Source organism: Podarcis cretensis (genome assembly GCF_951804945.1).
Source record: "Podarcis cretensis genome assembly, chromosome: 12".
Taxonomy (NCBI): Eukaryota; Metazoa; Chordata; class Lepidosauria; order Squamata; family Lacertidae; genus Podarcis; species Podarcis cretensis.
The window spans coordinates 22,498,880-22,513,767 of record NC_137181.1 but is presented as its reverse complement, the minus strand read 5'-3'; the positions used below and the strand labels follow the sequence as shown (position 1 = coordinate 22,513,767).

General features: G+C 45.4%; 1 protein-coding gene across 22 annotated transcripts in view; it reads left to right on the top strand.

The window, feature by feature from the left end:
* The window catches only part of KIAA1217, a 369,002-nt gene that overhangs the window by 309,315 nt on the left and 44,799 nt on the right, over positions 1–14,888 (top strand). Inside the window, exon 1 of one of the 22 annotated variants that reach the window (XM_079947819.1) lies at positions 6,383–6,471. The exons of the other annotated variants lie outside the window; for them this stretch is intronic. The gene's annotated coding sequence lies outside the window, so the exon portion shown is untranslated. Of the gene's footprint in view, positions 1–6,382; positions 6,472–14,888 lie in introns of those variants that run through there. 22 annotated transcript variants of the gene reach the window in all.

Sequence of the window (14,888 nt, the reverse complement as noted above, 5' to 3'; positions counted from 1 at the left end):
GTAGCAAGTTGATTCTCTGTAGGCTTCAGCAATGTTATGAGACAAGGATTACCATATTTTTTGCTCCATAAGGCGCACTTTTTTCCTCCTAAAAAGTAAGGGGAAGTGTGGGTGTGTCTTATGGAGTGAATGGCGTTGCGCAGAGAGGGAGAGCTGTGCAGCGCCCCTTCAGTGAAGCACCTCAACTGCGAAGCAGGAGGAGGAACGGAGCCCCACTTGCTGTCCTGGCTTCTGCCTTAGGCGTGCACAGCCTCTTCGGGGCAGGGGGAGCCTTCATCCTGCTGCCCTGAAGAGGCTTCGCGCACCTATCTCAGAAGCCAGAACAGCAAGAGGTTATCCCAGAAGCCAGATCCCTCTTGCTGTTCTGGCTTCTGGGATTCAGAATATTTTTTTTCTTGTTTTCCTCCTCCAAAAACTAGGTGTGCCTTATGGTCTGGTGCGTCTTATAGAGCGAAAAATACAGTACTCTGCTGCCACAGCCACCAACAGGCAACCAGCTCCCCACATAGAGGTGTCTCCAATGGTGATACTTCCATGCAGCAGCCACATGTAGAAAGTGGCCATCTATTTTTGCCCTGTGACTAAAAGCATCTGCGCAAGCCGAACAAACAAATAAATGGGTGCCTGAGTGCAGCGGTAATTGGTAGCTCTCTCCAAGGGGTCTCCACCTTTCAGGCATTAAAAAACCAAGTAACAGTTTTGAAATGCTTATTCCAAAGTGACTAATGGCTTGTGGGCAGAATGGGCTTACATTATGCAGATGAGATGAATGTGGATATTGGCAATCCAGAAATGTAATTATACAACTGTGGGGTTTTTTAAAGAAGAAAATTGAGATGCACTATTTTCCTCAGCGCATGTGTGTATCTGTGGATTCCTCCTAATGGCTTGGTGGTTGGGCGTTCATCCTGATTTGCTTGCACAAAACTCCTCTGGAGGCTAAACTGTGTCTGTGTTTGTACAACAATGAGCATTCGTCCTGATTAGGTTGTGCGGCGTTTATACGACTTCCTGTCAATAATCTGCTCATCCCACACTATTCAGTATGTTTGCCGGTCACTATCCTAAAATTCTGTGTGTTGCTGAAGTGGATTTGTTGTGCTAGGGTGACAGAATGCTTTGTTCCACTTAAGTTGTGCAAATCTAAGTTTCTGGTATGTGCTTTAATCCTTCCCACAAAATACTGACAGTTGGGAGGTGACTTTACGTGTGTGTGCAATAGACATTCACACCAATGCTCTGATTCACTGTGGTTGTGCAAGCAGCTGTTTCGTTACTCCTCCACTGCCTTCTGAACTATTTTGGGAAAGTTTTATTAACTTTCTTATGTTAATGTTGTGCAAGCATAGATGGAGGAGTGTTGTTTTTAACCTTCTCCCCGTCTTGTCACTTCACATTATGCTAGTGGAGGGACTAAAAGCACTCTATGAAAATAGTAATCGATGCAAAACGAATGTGTGTAAGGGTGGCCCAACCCTAATGTTTGCTTGGCCATCCAGGGGTGGAATTATGCAGGCTGGCACCAGTGAGATAGCCTGCAAGCTTGTATTAAATATGACAAGAAGGAACAACAACAGTTACATACTCTTTTATGTTAATTGCTCTCATCTATGGATAATTACCGTGGTGTGTGTGGCTTTTTTTATATATATATAAAAAATGCAAAATGCCCTGTATCTCATTCATGGGTCATGTTTAAAAACAACAACCCCAAAACAGTGCTCTTTTTGCTTTCGGTACAGCTGAAACTGAAGGCAGCTGAGGCTTCCTGCACCACAAACAGAGGCTCCCTTTAGCATGCCAAAGAAGCTGTTTTCACTGAAAGCAAATCTTCAGCAAGTGATAGTGAAAGAATGGAAAAATAAAGGAAGGGACGGGATGTGGGTGGGGATGAGCGGCGACGGACAAAAATGCAAACTTTTAAACACTCCCCAAATTCATAATACAGGCAGGGCTTTTTTTGTAGGGGGGTGGGGAAGAGAAGAGTTTTATGGGTTGGCTATATAAATGTAACAAAAACAAATTATGAGAATCGGATGGGGGTAAAACATGGTATGTTTCTGTTCCGATTCACTGTGCCTGGAAATGAGAGAAAGGAGGAGGAATTCCTGTGATGTGAAGTTCAGCACTGCAGTTTATGGCACTGTGTCCCAACTCAAGGGTTTGGTGTTCAGAGGAGCACCCCTTCTGCCGCCTTAGTTGGTGCTTGGAGTCTTTGTGCAATGTAATAAAATTATATACAAGGGAGCCAGTGTTGTGCAGGGGTTGGAGTCAGGGCTGGAGTCATCATCTGGCATCCCCATTACCATGGCCCGTTACTATCAGTTGCCCTATGACTAGGGCTGGGCGAGTCTGTCCATTTTGGTCTCTGTCCTTTTCTCACTTTTCCAGTCTCGGGTTCAGTTTGCCAAAATCCTGCATCAGTTTGCAAGGATAGTGTGAATTTATCCAGATGTGCCCATCCTTGCAAGCATATATCCTTCATATAATGCAATATTGTATGTAATTTTCACTATGCAATTTTATCCATGCTTCCCCCTAATGCACACATTTTTAGGCAAATTATTTGGTTTGGAGAACTTGCGTCACAAAACTGAGAGAAAGTGCGAATTTTGAGCGATGGCTGTGTTTCGGCTGACATATGGTTTCCTGAAGTGTACAGATGAAGGAACCTCACAATAAAATGCAAACCGAATCTAATTTCTCCCACTTACTAGTCCACCATTTGGAGCAGCACCCATTTAAACCTCCAGCATTTAAATTTCTCATGATGCCCCTGACCTAGTATCATTTTGGGACATTGTGTGAAATCCTTAGCTGGAGGGGAGCTAGACACAGCTGGTGGTTAGGATGCTGCCATTGCAGTGCCCTGAAGGGGGCCCACCCGGGGGTCATTTTGGCCCCTCAGACCTGGAGACAGACAGTCTTGCGCTAGGACGGGTGAGTCCTGGGTTCAGTTCCCCACTCGGCTAGGGATCTGTAAGGCTAATCTATCTCACAGGGTTGTTGTGAGAATGAAATGGGGGTGCCTTGAACCCCTCTGGGAAAATGTGGGATATTAATGATTCTTTAAAAGACCAATGAAACAGATTTGTTTAGGAGAAGAAATATTTATTAAAGAATGGTTTTGTATTGAGTTTCTTGTACTTCGCTTAGAGACAATTGTGATTAAGCGATATATACATTGTTAAAATAATACTGGTGGTGGTGATTATGGGCTAAAATGGAAGTTGGAATGGAAGTTAATTAGAAAGACACCTTTTGACGCAAAGTATAAGGTGAAAAGGCAACGCACATCCTATCACTAACTCCTTCATTGGGGCAAGAAATGAGTTACCGTATTTTTCGCCCTATAGGACGCACCGGCCCATAGGACGCACCTAGTTTTTTTGGGGGGAAATAAAGGGGGGGGAATTTATCCCCCCCACAGCCGTGGATATCTGCCTGAAGCGTGGGGTGCTCTGCTTTAGCGCGCCCCATGCTCCGGGCAGCAGGCTGCTATCCGCAGCCTAGGGAGCCCTGTGGGAACTCCCGCAGGGCTCCCTAGGCTGCGGATGTCTGCCCAAAGCGCGGGGTGCTCTGCTTTGGCGCGCACCGCGCTCCGGGCAGCAGGCTGCTATCTGCAGCCTATGGAGCCCTGCGGGAACTCCTGCGGGCTCCCCAGGCTTGCTGATAGCTTCCTGAAGCCTGAAGAGCGAGAGGGGTCAGTGCGCACCGACCCCTCTCTCTCTCCACGCTTCAGCGAAAGCCTGCATTCGCCCCATAGGACGCACACAGATTTCCCCTTCATTTTTGGAGGGGGAAAAGTGCATCCTATAGGGCGAAAAATACGGTAACTGTAAATCATAAGGCTGTGAATCATAATCCCAGGTATATGAAGCAGGGAATCACACAGTGCTTTTAGCTTGGGGTAATTTGTTTTGACCAGAGAGAGTGGCAAAACATTCAGCTCTTGTGGTGCAGAAAGAAGCTCCAAACTTTCAGTAACTGAGGCACAAATTTAAGTATAGCTTTTGCCCAAAGGAATATCAATCTGGTTACTTAACAGCTGTACGTGCAGAAGGGGGCGGGAGAGCCTTGTTTACAGTCACATCCTGAACCAATGATCATTGTGCACTGATTGATTCAGCATGGATGTAATAAAGGAGTTTCAGAAGTGGTTGACTGTCTCAGAAGTAGATGGAATAGGGAGGTGCCTCCTCTGTGAGTTGAAAGGGCTTAGGATGGTGTGGTTTCATCTCAGAAAGGGTCATTCTCTGGGCAGAGTGTGCTTCTGAACATAAACGCCAATTGAGGAGGATGAATCACAGCAGCAACCTTTGGGAGTGAGCTGCTTTTGCATTCCTGCATCATAGAGCTGTAGAGTTGAAAGGCACCTGGATATCTCCCTGCTCAATGCAGGTTGCCTCTACAGCTGCATTCCCCCTCCCCCAACCTGGTGCCCTCCAGATGCTTTGGATTCCAGCTCCCATGATCCTTGACTATTGGCCATGCTGGCTAGGACTGGTGGGAGTTGGAGTCCAGCAACATCTGGAAGGCACTGACTTGGCAAAGTCTGATCTACAGCATCCCACTTACAGACCTTCAACTCCTGAGGCAGCCTCTTCCAACGCAGAACAGTTCTTAGCATTTGCAAGTCTGCCCCATTTTCTGAGTGACAACCCTACAGATATTAGCAGGTGGTTATCATGTCTCATCTTCTCTGAACCAGACTAAACATAATCCAGCTCTTTAAGGTCATTGCTCTTAGGACTTCCAGACCATGCAGACATCTTGCCATCTCTTCCAGTTTGTTAATGTCCACCTTCAAACAGGGGGCCTGGATAGATAAGATAAGATAAAGCTTTATTCGCATTAGCCAATGGCCATAGCAACAGTAAAACATTACACTATACGCAGAAAAGGAAATTTGATATAAGAGCACAAATTAAAGTCCTGAATCAGCCGTCAGTTAGTGGCCCTTATTCTGATTGCCCCTGCTATGAACTTAGCAACCTTTGCTGTTATCTGCTCATTTTGATCCGATAGAAGAAAGGACATTGTGGCGGTGGTTGAGTGCCCTGGGATGGTTAGTACGAGTGGGGTGCTGATCTCGTAGAGATCTTTGTAGAGAGTACAAGACAGGAGGACGTGTGCCGCTGTTTCGGTGCTACCATCTCCACAGGGGCAAAGACATTTCTCAGGCGGGATCTTTTGGAATCGACCCTCAAGTACTGCAGATGGCAAAACATCCAGTCTTGCAAGTGTAAAAGCACATCTGTATTTCGGGATAATAAGTTTGTGCAGATATGGGGGCCAGAGAATCAAAATGGAGAGGTGGAAAATGAACATACCAAGGGCAGAATTTCCTTATAGTGGCCAGGTTGTTCTGATCCTTGATATCTTTTAGACATTGACCAATTAGACTGTTTGCTTTAGTAGGGCCCATAGTGAGTAGGTGTTGTGGGGATAGGCCACAAGAGTGAAGTTTTTGATAGACAGTTTTAAGCCAGGCACTTTTATTGGAGTCTTGAAGTACTAGGGATAGTAAACCAGGGGGATTTGAGTTTAGGCGGAGCCAGAAGTTAAGAGTTCTTTGCCAAGTCCGTACTTCTACTGAAGGGAGACTTGCTTACAGGGGGCCTGGAACTGGACAAGGTGGAGCTTTGCAGTTAAGAGGCTGGATCTGATAGGCTTGGGCTCACTGTGGATAGTAAGCCATACACCAACAAAACATGCCAGCAGCATCATGGTGGACTATTTATTTATTATTATATTTATATCCCACTTTTCCTCCAAGGAGCTCAAGGTGGCATACACAGTTCTCCTCCCTCTCCATTTTATTCTCACAAGCAACCCTGAGAGACAGTGGCCCAAGGTTACCTGGCAAGCTTCATGGCCAAGTGGGGATTTGAACCTTGGTCTCTAATGGTCCCAGTCCAGCACTCTAACCACTGCACCACGCTGGATCTCAGTCACACTGGGCACTGTCTGGGTATAGCTATTTTTGAATGCAGTCCAGGCCTACATGATCCATGCCCTTAAAACCTTTCACTGGCTGTGCTGCTGTGTTGCTCAATGAAACCCATGTGCTGCACAGAATTTTTGGGGGCTGGGAGAAGGTTGAGAAGGCTGGCATCATGGTTGCAGGATGACATGTTTGCCTACCGTCCTTTTGGCCACCACAAGGCCATCTACTTTGGCTCAGGCTTACATTCCTGATGTGTTTCGGGTAAGTAGTCATTATGGGATTGCAGCTGGCAGGCAGCTGAGCCAGATGGATTTGTCTTGCGTAAGATGCTGCTTCAGCCATGCCAGTGGACTGTTTCAGCTGTAGCCGAGCCTCAGAATCAGTGGGCTATAAAAGTTCACATCCATTTACAAATTATGTGCTTACCAACCGTTGCAAAGGCTTCAGATGCCCTTTCTCTGTCTCATTCTGGAATATCTCTTGGAAACTCTACCTTGAACATACTGTTCCCAAATAGAAAGGTAGGCTTGGGAGGTGGACGCCAGTGGTTTAAGGACATGAATGTTCTCTGGAGTATGAAATAAATGACATGTTCCGTCCACCTTTTTGTTTAAATTTAGGATTTTTAGTTAATACGTGGTTTTAATGGCTTTAATAATTTTGTTGCCTTAATCAGTGGAAAGATGAGTTTATAAGTATTTCTAATAAAAATAGTTGAGGTTAGTGGAAATTGAATTGCTGGAGTGGTCCACAGTAAGAAATAGAGTTGGCAGACCTCCGGGTCTCCATGTTTGCCTGGCCCCCTCCAAGCAGCAGGTGGAAGGCGTGATTCACTAGGTGGATGAGAGTGCCTTTAATCTTTGTTATTATTATTAAGAATGCTGTGCTTGAAGCTTGCAAGCTTCAACCCAGCAGGATCTGGCTGCAAATGATAGCACAGACAGTTGGTTGGCCAGGGTGGCGGCGGCTCTGCCTTCCTCTACTCCCTTCTCCCGAACCATCTCCAGCACCTAACCCCATGACGCCACCAGCGGCCACCCTTAAGTCTCAGGTTTGGACCCTGAAATCTCAGGGTCTGAGATGCTCCTGACCTGGCAACCCTAGTTAAGAGTGTAATCTTATATATGCTTACTAGGGAGGAAACCCCACTGAACATGGTGAGACTTGCCTCTGAGCAAACATGCAGAATATTGGCTATAAAGGCCAGTGTATTAATTCCTACTGCAGGCTGAGATCTGCTTCAGCTTTGATTCATTCTTCCCATCCTGCAATGCAGAGAGGATGGAAGTACATAGGTGGGAAGCAACATCTAAGGAACTCAATCTTCAGGAATTCAGATGTGAACTGGCCTGATTTGATCTTCCTATACAAAGCAAGGGGTTGAATTTAGGCTGCAGTCCTAACCCCACTTACCTAGCAGAGTGATTTCTCTTTGTGGCAGTACTAAGTGCTGTCACCTCTTCTTTCTTTCACTGGCCATGACAGCCATTTTGTGCTGGCACCCATTTCACTTTTATCAAGATAATGAGCACCAGTGCCTCGTTTTTAACCCCAAAAGCACTGCCCTAGGACTGACTTCTGAGTAGACATCGTTACGAGTTGTGCTGTATTGGGTTATCTAGTGGCGTTCACACTTTTGGGAAGGTTCCACCAGAATTCTTGGCTCCAGGTATTTAAAAAAATGCATTTATATTTTAAATGCAACTTCTTGTGCAGTTTGAAAGCCACCGCAAATTAAATGGGTTGTAAGAGATGTTTGAGTGAGGACGTGAGGAGGTGGCATAGACTGTAAAATACACTGATTTCTCTATCCCTTATCTTGATAAGGAGCGACATCCCCTCCCCCTGTCACACATGTGGTTCCTTTACCTTCAAATTGCATGAGGAGAAGCACCAGGGAAGCAGGACCTATGGTGCTGCAGAAGCATCCGGATTGCTCCTAAGACATAAAAAGATTAGGAAACAGTAGGCGCTTATTGTTCCCTCTGTGCCTCGATGCACACAGGCAGATGAACGTCAGAGAGGCTGAATCTAAGTACTTTAGAACCGCCGAGGTTTTCCAGTCAATAATCAGAGCTGGATTAGCAGTTGCACATTTACTTAGCCACAAGTGCATGTAGAACATCTGTTTCAACATTTGCAGTCGGGAGAGGTTCCTGTTCCACACACATGTGCTGACCAGGTGGGCTTCTCCTCCCACTGTGCTGAGAGTCAACGTTTAAGAAAACCATTGTTCTGTCTTAAAGGCTTCCGTACAGAAGCACAATCATCTCCACAACAACATCCCTTCATCTCCCCACAGGCACTCCCAGTAGGAATTGTCAAGTTTCGTTACGTGTGATTATTCAAGCCATTGGTAAATTTAAACATTTATACTCCTCTCCCAGTTTCAGTTGTTCCTCAAGAAGCAGAGTTCAGGTGCCAATTGGCACCCCGTGGGTGGTTGCAACTGTTCTTACTTATCTCTTTTTAAAAAAAAAATATAAAAAAGCAAAATGTTCTCTCACTAATGCCAGGTTTGTTTTTGTGTTTTTAAAACCATTTAGCAAAAATTGCATGCTTGTATAAACAGTTTTAGAAAGCAATCCCCTTCCCTTGCTGCTGCCATACGGCATAGCCCAGCCATAGACAAAGGAAGCAGTGAAATGTGGGAGGATCAGGCTCAATGCCAGCTGGTGCTGGCTATGAAAGCAGCTTGGGATCCAGTGGATTCCGAGCCGATCCAACCCTGCCTGTGCCTGCCCCTTTTAAATGTTCTGTTTTGTTGCTTTCCACCAGGCTCTGCCAGCAGGGATAATGTGTAATATGTTGTTCTGCCCTGCGTTTTTTCTGTGGAAATGGGGGTTCCACCTCAAGGAATAACATACTTGCTGCTGTAAGCAGACTCCCTTGTCTGGAGATGAATAACAAGGTGACTCAGAATTCATCTCCTGGCTTTCAACTCAGTCATGTTGGCCTCTGGGTCATGTAAACAAAGCTGAGAATGAAGTGAGTTTAGGATCTATTATCTCGAAATGTTCTCATGTAAACAAACTAATGCACCCTCTGTACTCCCAAAGACCACACAATCCCTGATTGTGACCGGTTGGGCCTTCAGATGTTTCCTCTCTTTCCACCATTGGGCACATAGATTTTGTGTCTCAGAATATTTGCCATGTTCTTTGTTCTGAATAGGTTTGTCATAGTGACAGAACACTTGGACACTATGACACAATTTGCTTAGCTAAAACAATGCCATAGTTTTCTTTTCTTTTTTTAAAAAGTGTTTGAATTTGGTATTATATTTGCTGATAATTTATTTACCTGGCTCATTAAAAGTAAAAAAAAAATGTTCTGAACTGTCTGGCACCCTTGTACTTGCAGAATTGTGTGGTCTCTCCCCCCCCCCCCCTTTCCTGGTAGTTCTTTGTTTTTGTAGCTTTGGACCAAATAAAATATAGTGAATGACACACATGATTGGATGAAGGCACTTATCTTGATTTGCGTAGCGGTCCTGGGGGAGGTAGTGTTTAACCCCTTCCCCTGTGCTCTTTCCTCACACTATCTAAAATACAGTGGTGCCTCGCCAAATTAATCCGTTCCGCGAGTCTCATCGTCTAGCGGTTTTTTCGTCTTGCGAAGCAAGCCCATTGACGGCTTAGCGGATTAGCGCTATTAGCGGCTTAGCGGCTTTTAGCGGCTTAGCGGCTTAGCGGATCAGCTGATAAGCGGCTTAGCGGCTTAGAAAAAGGGGGGGAGGGAAAAAAAACCACAGGAACTCGCAAGACATTTTCGTCTTGCGAAGCAAGCCCATAGGGAAATTCGTTTTGCGAAGCGCCTCCAAAACGGAAAACCCTTTCGTCTAGCGGGTTTTCCGTCTTGCGAGGCGTTCGTCTTGCGGGGCACCACTGTATATACGTCTCCATCCACCTGAGTTGTTGATAGTTCTGTAGCAGAAAGGAAGATACAGAGAAATACACGTCTCTGCATGTTCTTCCCACTTTGAGGCTAATAGCAGCTTTGGGAGCAGGGTTAGACCAGGAAGATGGCCAGAGGGAAAGTGTTAAGGGCTTCCCTAGCACTACAGCTCCAACCAAAGTTAGAGGCCCTCCCACAAGCTGATTTAATATGTTGTGTGCATGTTCAAATATACAAACATATGCTTCTATTCTTCTGCTTAGCGTATGTGTGGGGTTTGTGTCAGCGTTACTTGTATGGGTTCTCTTACTATTCACTTGAGGTTGGGGGTGGCCTAGGGGGTGGTTGGTTGTCTTTGGTTGGCTGTAATGAGATTAGTTTTTGTGTGTGAGTGGGGTGTGTGTTTTTGGATCAGGTTAGCCAGATTTATTTGTATGCTGTTGGCAGATTCTTGTTGCTGCCTTGTTGGGATGTGTATGTGATAAAGGGGAACCATACTGGGGTGAAGGCGTCCTCTTCTATTTGTCCCTGTGTCAGTTTCAGTTTGTTGGTTAGTTTTTTTAATAAGGCTTTTTCCCATACTATTTGATACCATTGGTCCATGAGTACTCCTGACAGGTCTTTCCAGTGTGTGGCTATGATGCGTCTTGCTGCTGAGAGTAGGTGGGTTATGAGCTCTTTATGGTGTGAGTGGGCATTATTATCTTGGAAGATGTTTAGCAGGGTTAGTTCTGGGGTGACTTCTTTCTAATGCTTGTTTAGTTAGAAACATAACCACCCGCCCCCACCCCACTTACCATTTCCCCCTCCCCCTCTTTCCCCCTTTTTTCTTCCTAACCTAACACTGTATGTAACACTAATGTCTCACAACAAATGAAACTGATCTGTAGAAAACAGAGACTTGAAAAAGAGACAACGCATGTATTTTTGTAACTTAAGAAATCATACACACACACATCTATCTATCTAGCTATTTATCTATCTAGCTATACACACATATATGATAACTGACCATACGTGATGTGGAATTTTATTGCTCCTTAAATCATAAATCACCCTCCACTCCACCCTAGTGACTCTTGTGCTGTTTAAGATACATATTCATGAGGGTACGAAGAAGAAAACTGACCCCAGAACGTAACAGAGTACCTTGTTTGCTCTCCCGCTCCCCCTTTGCAGGCATCAAATTTTGAGCTCCATTGATTAGATTCTGAGCCCAAGAATAGGGCTTGCTTTAAAATAAATAAAAATAGAAGAACATCTAATAGTTTAGGTGCTTAGTTAATGTTCAGTAAGCAGTTGGGTTGCCACCAAAACCTACTTTTGCATGGGCTAAGCTCCAGATGGGCAGCATCGCATCCATGAAAATGAACCACGTAATTCAGCGTCGTCTTGTTGTGTGCTGCGTCCAGTGCCATGTCCATCCTGGATGAATGGTTATAGCAATATTTCATGGGGCAGCACTGAACTGCATGGCCCATTCTTTAACAATGCAGTGCTGTGTGTTGAGCACAAAATGATGTCATGAAGGTGGAGAAAAGGAACATCCTAGTCCTGCTGTCAAACTAAAGAACCACCATGCCTCCATCTCTGTGTGTCTCTCACACATGTGTGGTGTCTCTGTTTAATACTTCTGATCTCGTGGAAAAGTACTGAAATCTTCAAAGCCATCCTCGCAATGTTTCCTAAAGTCCTTACTCGGGCAAGTTTAACTCGACAACAAGGAAACCCCTGTGCAATTTCAAAATCTGCCTGTTCTTTACGGTTGCAACCCATGCTCTAAAAGTAACCGATGCCATAACCATGGTGCCAATTGCCCATGACATATTTCTGTTTGTTTTCCCCTGCTGGCACACAGTCCTTGGGGCTTTTAGCACTTTAAAATACCCAAGCTCTGCGATAGGTCATGGTTGGCCAAAGTCGCTGAGACCATGAGCAGCTTATCAGCCTCTTCATATGTCCAAGAAGCAGAAGATTAAAGCCTCCACCGCTGTCATTTCTCCTTCCTCAACAACCCTCCATTACTTCCCTTGTGCTGCGAACCCTTCTCCCTCCCCCTCTTCACAGGCTAGTGGAAGCGGAAACAAGTGAGTTTGAAGTCTGCGGTGCATCCAGGAAATTAATTGAGATATTTGCAGAGAAGGGAGAATTAGAACAGGCCAGCAAATATGAAGCGCTCAGGGTTGAATCTCATTTCTGCAGACTTAATGTTATTCCCAAACTGGCCTATTCCTCACAGGCCCCGAGGCCTTGACAGCCATCCAGAATGGTGCCCTGTCCTCCCACTTTGGACTATGTGTGTCAAGCCGGAAGGCAAGAGGGAGAAGACCTGGTTTCAGTATTAGAGCATTCAAAACTAGTTAATAGGAATTAATTAAATTCAGGATATTGCAGGGCAAGATAGACAGAGCTTGAGGGCTCCCGATAAAGTAATTAAAATGGTGGGTGACGCTTGAGTGGTTTGTATGTATTATCAGAACCGTGAGATTGAATTACAGCCAGTCATCAGCTCATGCATTATTTATACCGCTGTATCAAAATATTTTTTAAAAAGAAGAAAAACAATAAAACAAGTTTAATTCTATAAATGATACGAAACATTTCTGAGTGCCGGCCTTGAAGCTCTCTCTCTCTCTCTCTCTCTCTCTCTCTCTCTCTCTCTCTCTCTCTGTCTCTATCTCTTTCTCCCTCCATTGGCCTCGATGCACTGGGAGCTAGCCTGCCTTGCTTCTAGAGCAGTGTGCAAACGTTCAGTTGAATTCCCCACCCATTTATAGGCGAATAAATAGTGGGGAGGAGGGAGGATTCCACTGACTTTCTCTAGGGGTGGCAGAAAAAGTCTTCCAACAGATTTGCAGGGATGTGGCTCACCGTTAGCTGTGGCAGTAGTTCAGCTTCCTTCTCCCATGTTCCCCGCTGCCCACATTTTAAAAAATATTTTATTATTTTTTTGCTGCAGCAGCTGTGTTGGCAACCTGATCACCATTTTGCAACCTTGACAGTGTCTCAGACAAAGTGCCATTCTGGGGCATGTTGGCCAGTTTGGAAATGGTGGCCACCAGACACACAAAAAAGAAGAGGATTATTTGGAGCAAATTATGCTCCAAATTGTACTGCCATTGTCTTTGCATCTTGTCTCCTACTAACAATCTTACTCCCAACCCTTGCCAAGATAAGTTTTGAGAAGGATGGAGACCAGCAGGGTATTTTCCTGGTCTTGGCACCCTTTCTCAGCTTTTTAGTCAGGAAAGTCCCCTAACTTTGCCAAGAGTTCTCTGTAGAAGCTTAGAACAATGCAAACAATTACAAGGTGAGTCATGGTTAGCTTGCTTAATTTGTATATGTAGCCCTGGTTCTTATTTAAGGCTCCATGCATGCAATTGGAGTATGTGCGTTCATGCCTGAGGCCTACTCTTTCACCCTATTGCACATACAACATACATGATTCTTGCTTTCCCATCTTGTTTTTCATGTTAAGATCTGTGTACTGGCACTCTAAAGCTTGACCTGCATATGTTTGCACAGAAAATCTGATCTGGCCTGGCCTGACCCCTCTGTTATGCTAGGGCGAAAGCACAGTGAAGGAGGCTAGTGACAGCCACAGTCCAGTTTCCATGGAGACGGCACCATACATGCTGATATTTTGGGACTGGGCTCTTGACCCTTCAGCCATTCTCCTCCTGGAACATGAGGCTACTCAGAATACTTGCAGACTGTACGTGTGTTTGAGTGTACAGTCTGCAAGTTTGAGTGTACCTAAACTGTGCATTTGGGCATAGGGGAGGGAGGGAAGCAACACTGGTGTGTCTGCTGCTTAAACAATGACCAAGGCTTATTCAGTACAGAATACTGATACACGCCACCCCCAATCTTCACAGCAGGGCAAGATGGCAGGGAGTTCCAATCGCTTACCCAGGGTCTGCGTTTCCTTTGCAAATGAGCCACAGTGGAGACTGTGGTGTCTTTATGATGTACGGCTTATTTACACATATGTACAACCTGAGCCTCCCACAAAGGGGTTCAAAGCATTACACTCCAAGGGGGTTCTGTTTCTCTCATTCCTGCAGCCTTGGATTCAAACTGTCTGCCTACATTGTATCCTGACCACCCACTTCTCAACTTGCTGCTACTTAACAGATGAAGTCCTTTTTCCACTCAATCACATCAGAGCCAACTGATAATCCTAAAACTTCCTCCCAACAAAAACTCTGGCATTGTTTTCTGACTACCAATCTCAGAGCTTGGGGAGGGGTGCTCCCCCCCCCCAATTTGCTGGCCGGCACAGAGTCTTTGCTCTGTATTTTGCTTCCTTTGTCCTCTTTTAATGACCTGTCTCCCCAGGTGATTACTAGACATGGGAAACTGGTTTGACCTGTATTTTAACACGCAAAGTCCAGCATCTAGCAGCCCAGATTAATACTCCAAGCACTGGTTGAATTCTAACACTTACTTAAATCCAGGAATTGCCCACTAACTCATAACAATACTATTCAGAAGCTTAGGAGCAGCACTAGAAGCTGCCTTGAACCAAACCATTGGTCCATCTTTCTCAGCTCTGCAGGGTTAGTCAGGAGACATTCTCAACCCTACGTGGAGATGCCAGAGGTTGAACCTGAGACCTCTTGCATGCAAAACAGGTGCTCTACCACTGACCTTTCTGTCATACTCATCAGCTGTAGGTCTGACAGTGAAGACTGGCTATGCCCAGCACCAAAGGGGTCTGAGAAGATCTTCTCATTGCTCAAGCCAATGAGCAAGCATGACCTATTAGTCTATTTATGGGTCAGAGAGTTCCATCTGATCTGTTGGTGTGCAAGGGTTTGCTTGCTGGTCTTACAGGTCTCCCTGGTCTTCTTGCTTCGGCAAGAGCTGGGTGATGGTGCACAGACTGTCTTCTTTGCAGTTCCTGCAGGTCACAAGCTCATAGACCCAGAGTGGTCTTGGTGCTCAGTGTGTGAAGGAGGGAAAGAAGTGGGATTATTTCATTCTAAATCAGACCAGACTCAATTCACACCCATGGAAAAGAAGCGTCTTGGCTGGA